The following is a 6,638-nucleotide window of genomic DNA, read 5'->3' as shown; positions in this document are numbered from 1 at the left end:
TCTAAAAATACTGAACTCCGCCCTAAAAAGATTTCTAAAAATAGTCATTGCGTGACCAGCAAGATGACACGCGACTTGAAGTACGAACTGTCGCGATCATTCACCCATACAGGCCAGCCAACCTGCCCCACTTACAGGCTGACTATGCATAAAAACGAAAAACATCCAAAAGAAAAACAAATTTCTCCGCTTAAGTTTAAGATCAAGAAAACTCAGAGCAAGGAAGAAAGTGACATCAAGGAAAAACTGCGAAGTAAAATTTTCCAACGAATCCAGAGATCGGCCATAGCAGGTACAGGTAATGGAAAAACTGCTCACACGGTCAGCTTAAACCACCCGCTACCACAAGAAAAACGGTCTGGAAATCACAAACAACAAGAAAAGCCCCTGAATTATACACCGAAAAAGGTCAGTGGGGATTTTTACTGTCGTACTCTAACCGTGAACACTCCATTTTTTAAAATTTAAAATTTATTTTTGTGTGTAAATATACTTTTATTTCTTCTTCCTCTTTCATCATTTCATCTCCTTTAATAGCTTTTATAACCTTTCAATACATGTAACTCGAATTCTAGTGATTCAATAATCTGGTTGGTTGACAAACTCGAGAGTTCATGGTTAGAGTAGAGCGACAGTAACGTGGTCGTTTGATAAAAACGAAATTGCGACCACTTTTGGAGAAAAAATAGAAAAAAATCCCTTTTCGTTCAAGATTCAAAATTTGATGTTAAATTTTATGGGTTAAATTCTCAAAACCTCAATTTTACTATTTTTTAAAAAAATTACAATAAAAGGAAACAAAAAATTAGAAAACTAGATAAAAAGAATGGTATACCATGTATATACGTACAGTGCGATTTGTTAAATAGTTGTCTCCTTATTACTGTTAAATATATTTTGTTGTATAAAGGTGAAAACGCTAGGGCAAGGGTTTGCGTCCCGAGGTCTTGAATTTCAGTGCAAACCCGAGCATAAAAAGGTTTGGTCGAATTTTAAGTTTGGTTTGGTTATCGTAGTATGGATTATCGTATGAAAATAAATGGAACTGCTAGCCATTTAGTATTTTGGAATTCTCTTAGGCACTCGTATATGAAAATACTAAATAGCCGGCAGTTTCTTTTTTTTTTTTTTTTTGAGGGATTTTCCTCTGCTAGCTAGATTTCAATTTGACGGATTTGGGTAGACAGGAATAGGTTACTCAAAAATAAAAAAGTTTCACTATTTTATATTCTATAATTTTAAAAATATGAAGAAAAAAAACCGGAAAAAAGGAGCAAAAGCGTGAGTAGGTTTAATTTTTAGGTCACCCATCTAAGTGCTAACTCTCCTCAGACGAGCTTGACTCAGTATCTTGAACGACAACGATTTATCCACTGGACCACGGTTCCAGGTGAATCAGCATAACAATAGCCGTGAAAACAATGCACCGAATAGACTAGACTTTTTAACATTATATTTTCAACCGATTCCGTGCGTGGCAGAGATGCAAGGGATTAGCCGATATGGTCTGGGGGCCGGCTGGTCTCTCCCCTGATGCTTCGGCTAGAACATTTTCTTGCGTAATTCATACACCCAAGGGCAGAAGGATTTAATCGCCGTCAGGTCCGAAGTCCATACGCCGCCTCAGCTCTGCGGATGTCTCGGGGGTATGGCAAAGTTGAATCGCTTTTTTTGAATTTATTTTGGTGGGTTCGAATCACAGCTTATCCATATGAGATTTTTCTTTTTCTTTTCTTTTTTTTCTTTTTTTTTAATTCATTTTTTTAAAAAACCAATTCCTGCATTTTCTAACAAGGAAAATAAACAGCCACCCCAGTCACCCCAGTAAATAATATAACTCCAATAAAGCTAGGATGATGAAAAGATAATAAAATTGTTTAATTGTTCTGACTGACAACATATACACGAGTTAAACGAAATGATTCTTTTCTGTGAAACATTCAATTATCTTTTGGCTAACATTCAAATTTCTTCAGCTGTACTATAGGCCACTTGTGTGATACAGGCAACCCAGTGAATGCCTATAGGGCGTCTTGTTTACTTTATTTGGACACAATAAAGTTGTTGTTGTTGTTGTTATTTTTTTCTACAGGGAAAACTTCCATCTTACCATGAAGCGCGAAGATCAAAAGAATTTGTGGCTTCCTGCATTATTCATGAAAACCAATCTAAAAATACTGAATCATGTGTCGAGGCGAAACGACAAAGCAAGGAAACCAAGCAATCACCGCATCACAAAAAATATCAAAGAAAGGTTAGAGACAAATAAGTGACACTTACCGAGATCCTTTATCGGCTAAAAACGCGCGCTGTGTAATGTTGAAACGTTTAGCAATAGACCTCTTTACCTTGGTGGGCGTAATGTTTTCCATTTGAGACCATGCGTCATTCCCTAAAATATCATTTCTTTCTTTAACGGTTGCGCATGAGAAGACCGAATGAATATAGATACAACTTAAACAAATAATCTTATTACGTTTTCTAACTTTTAGGAGTGTCAAGGTAACAAGGCTAACGCTACAGCCGTTTCTCTATCCCATGCTCTGAAACACTTATTGAGGAACCATCGTACTAAGCCTCCAATAACTAAGGTAAGACAAGGTTCTTCAATGTAATGTCCAATCTCGAGCCCAGAGTCCTCCGCCTTTTAGGGCAGCGGACTTTCCTGGAGTTGATGACAAAGCAGGAAGGCGCTGAAGGCCTCTGGGCACGAGATTATGTAATCTCTGCAAATTTTGGAAGGACGGAGACTGGGACGCAATATGAAAGGTAGGTACTTTAATTATGTATGGTAATTATTACTTTCTCGTTTTCCTTTTCTTTTTCCTTTCTCTTCTCTTCTCCTTTCCTAAAGATTCTTCCTTCCTTCCTTCCTTCCACTTTCTTTAAAAGCTCTATTTTAATCATCATGGCCACACAAGAAATGATTTTTAGAAAAGCGTGACTTTTTACATCGGAATTGTTATCTGTAACTATCGGTCATCTAACGTCTAGATCTGCTTTACGATAACGATTAGAGCGTTAAGAGATAGACGGCATTATCTTACAGATGGTGTCAGTGCTTTCTGCCCTCAGACAATACAAGTATTTCCAAATAGTCTACTTAGCATTTCCACTGTCTACTATCTGTTGATAGAAACATTATCTCAGAGTTAAGATCATGGGTGCTTACCATTTACCCGGAAAACCCGGTTTGAAAACAAACGGTTAACGTTTGTGTTATCCGATCCAGATCGTAAAATTCCTAAAAACTCGATCTTCGTTCCGATTAAGGTAATCCACTTAATTTCTTGCTTTTTCGACTAACTACTGTTGGCGATCAATTCGAATAACTACTTTTTTGAACTTAACAGCCTCGTATTCACGTGGAAGCGTTCCTTTTTTCGATAAACGTTCGTCCGTTCGTCCGTTCGTCCGTTCGTCCGTTCGTCCGTTCGTCCGTTCGTCCGTTCGTCCGTTCGTCCGTTCGTCCGTTCGTCCGTTTCATGATTGCGAAAAAAAATTGAAGGTACGTCGAACTATTAAAAATGGTAATTGTCTTACGCTTAGAGCCATTTCGTATTGTTCAATGAATTAACTGATACCGACTTGATTACTTGACAGCATTACCACATAAAAAGTAGAATACAGAAAACTGATCGAGTCTGATCTAATGTGGAATAATACACACAGTCTGAAAATTAGCAAAATATGCCATGGCTATGAAGATGATGATGCCGTTCAGTATGTCAGACGTTATGGTTGCTGTGAAGTAATGACATTGAAGATAACTGACGAGCACTTAATAACAGTGACACAACAAAAGCTTCACTTATCTTCTGTGATGTGCCATCTTCGTACTTTATTATCTTTTCATTGTGTGTTAGACTTATCTTTCTCTCTTTTTAAAGCTCGCAGATAGCTCTCACACGGTCTCACATGCACAACACTGAGTTCAAATAAAATAAAAATACTTCCTTAATATTTTCATTTTTCAGGCCACGTAGCATTCCCTTGACAATAATTCGTTCATTTTCCAGTAAAGTTTGGGAATATATAACTTTGACATAACTCAAACGAACTCATTCTCAAGAGGTTGGAAAACCTTACGTTCAAAGTAACTAAAGAGTATTCCTTTGTAAATAGAAAGTCGTATCAACGTTACCATGGCCATGGACAAAAGTCCTTATCACTGGTGCTAAATATCCGTATCTTTTCATGGTAATATCTTAATGATTCTTTTAATTATCTGTTTTTATGAAGTGACAAAGTCATAATGCATTATGCATCGTGTTAGTTAGATACTCTTCAGAAACAATGGTCACTAAAATAGTCGTGAATGACAAACATGAGAAAACATGTATTTAACTTCTAGCATTCGTACTCGTATTTATTACCATCTTGCATTAAGAAAGATACGAGTGTCGTTTTTATTAAGTGACAGAGCCATAATGCATTATACACCATGTAAGATACTCATAGAAACAAAATAAGAGTGGTTTATAATGGTCACTAAAAGAGTCAAATGAAAACATGAAACATGTATTTAGCTTCGGCATTCGTACTTGTATTTATTACCACCATTTTGCATTTAGTAACCGATACGATGTCCATAGACAGATAGACTTAAGAATTTGAGTGTTTTCTACTTGTTTTCAAGAGATTTTTGATTGCTGTAATGTTTAATCTGTTTTGTTGCAGTTCATTTTTAGTTTTGTTTGATTGTAGTGTTATTTCATCATTGAATATTATTATTTATGTTTACGTTACTATCGCTGCAGTTATTTTGTCATTTTTATGTTTTGTTGTATTATTTTCATAATATTTAACAATTATTCGCCGAAGACAAAGTGAATATCGGGCATAATAACCGAAACGAAGTTGAGGTTATTATTCCCGATATTCACTGAGCCTGAGGTGAATAATTGTTTTAGTATAAATACACAGGTGATTCTTTCAAAAAAAGGAAAAAAAAGAAGATGAAAGACTTTTTTTTTTCCAGTAACAGTAACAAAGCGGCTGCCCGCCATTTTGGATTATCGCTGGAGGTGATTATCGTGTGATAATCTGAGTTACTCGACCAATCAGCAAGCGAGATTTTCAATAATCACCTGTGTATTTATACTATAAATATTTATTAGTGTCGTTTTTGCTATTTTGCTTTATTTGTTGCTCCATTGTGTTGCAGTTAATGCTTTTGTTATATTGTTGCTGTTTGTTGTTGCTGATGCATTATCGATGATGCCGCTCTTGCAGCGGCTGTTTCTTCTTGTATTGTTTGAAGTTCGTGTGCGGGTTGCTGTTATTGCCGTTGTTGCAATAGCTGTTTATGATGTTATTGTTACGTTAATCACACAACCCTGTGAGTTATCAAGACTTGCTTGTTTGTATGAGGTATACTAACCAAAAGTGACACTCGCTTAGCTTGAATTCCGTAACCAGCCCTGCGAGTGGCCACGACTTGAAGTAACTTTCTCGCTGAACGGACTTCTGACTTTCGAACGTACTGCTTTAATGTCAGCTTCTGCTCAATGTCCCTCTGATGTCTTTTCGTTTTTCCTAAAACATTTCCTTTACATTATCATCTTCGTTGTTGTTGCTCGGTTCGTTGTTGTTGCTCGGTTCGTTGTTGTTGCTCGGTTCGTTGTTGTTGCTCGGTTCGTTGTTGTTGCTCGGTTCGTTGTTGTTGCTCGGTTCGTTGTTGTTGCTCGGTTCGTTGTTGTTGCTCGGTTCGTTGTTGTCGTTATCGTATCACACATCATCTTTGTTGCCGCAGTGACGGCTCAGTTATTTTGACATCGTCATTTTTTCATTGTTATTATTTTTGACAACCAATTTTACTTCCAATTATTGATATGGTTTTCGCAAAACATCCCAGTTTCAAAAATATAATACTTAATGATGTTGAGATAAAAAGTTTCTTATTTAAAAGAACAAAACTTATTAATAACCGGAGCTGCACTAGAATGACTACGATAAATCTGATACCAATTGTACTAATATATGATACACGGATATATACACTTATAGACTGGCTTAATAGTGTTTGGAGAATTTTGTTTTGTCGTACGGAGAATTTGCTTGTGAAAGATTCCTGCTTTAATCGTGTACAATATGTAACCACATTACCCATTTTGACCACTTTTACCTCCTCATATGATTTTTCTAGCTTTTATCATCAAATTTATTAAGATTGGGATCCTGAGATTGTAAAAACCGCAGTATTTATCAGGATAGATTCGAATACCTTAGCTTAGCTTCGGTGCCGTTCCAGGCATCTAAAAAATATTTTCATATTCAGAATTTTATTTATTTTTTATTGTCAAAATATAATAGCAATTGGGTTTCTTAAGTTTGAAATGCAATTGTAATTTTTCCTTCGCATTTTGGATATTTTCGGGTGAGGTTTATTTTGACTAAGAAATTTCCGAGAAAAAAAAAACTCTCGAAAACTATTCAACGCCGTCATCTTCATTTCATTCAGTCTTCTTGATAGTGAAACGTCTCACTGCTCAGTGCCTGTTTTATAAGCAGTTTATTTAAACCACGTTCTTTCAAAGCTCAACCAGATTAACGTGATTTAAGTCGAGCGATCTCCCCTGGAAGCTAGCACTTCGAGGCCCAGTCTTTCCTATATCTTCTCTGCCAGCACTGGAATA

Source organism: Actinia tenebrosa, unplaced genomic scaffold (genome assembly GCF_029948245.1).
Source record: "Actinia tenebrosa isolate PJP-AT-01 unplaced genomic scaffold, QUT_ActTen_1.0 PGA_scaffold11__36_contigs__length_13525064, whole genome shotgun sequence".
Classification (NCBI taxonomy): domain Eukaryota; kingdom Metazoa; phylum Cnidaria; class Anthozoa; order Actiniaria; family Actiniidae; genus Actinia; species Actinia tenebrosa.
Note: the sequence above shows the minus strand (reverse complement) of the source record.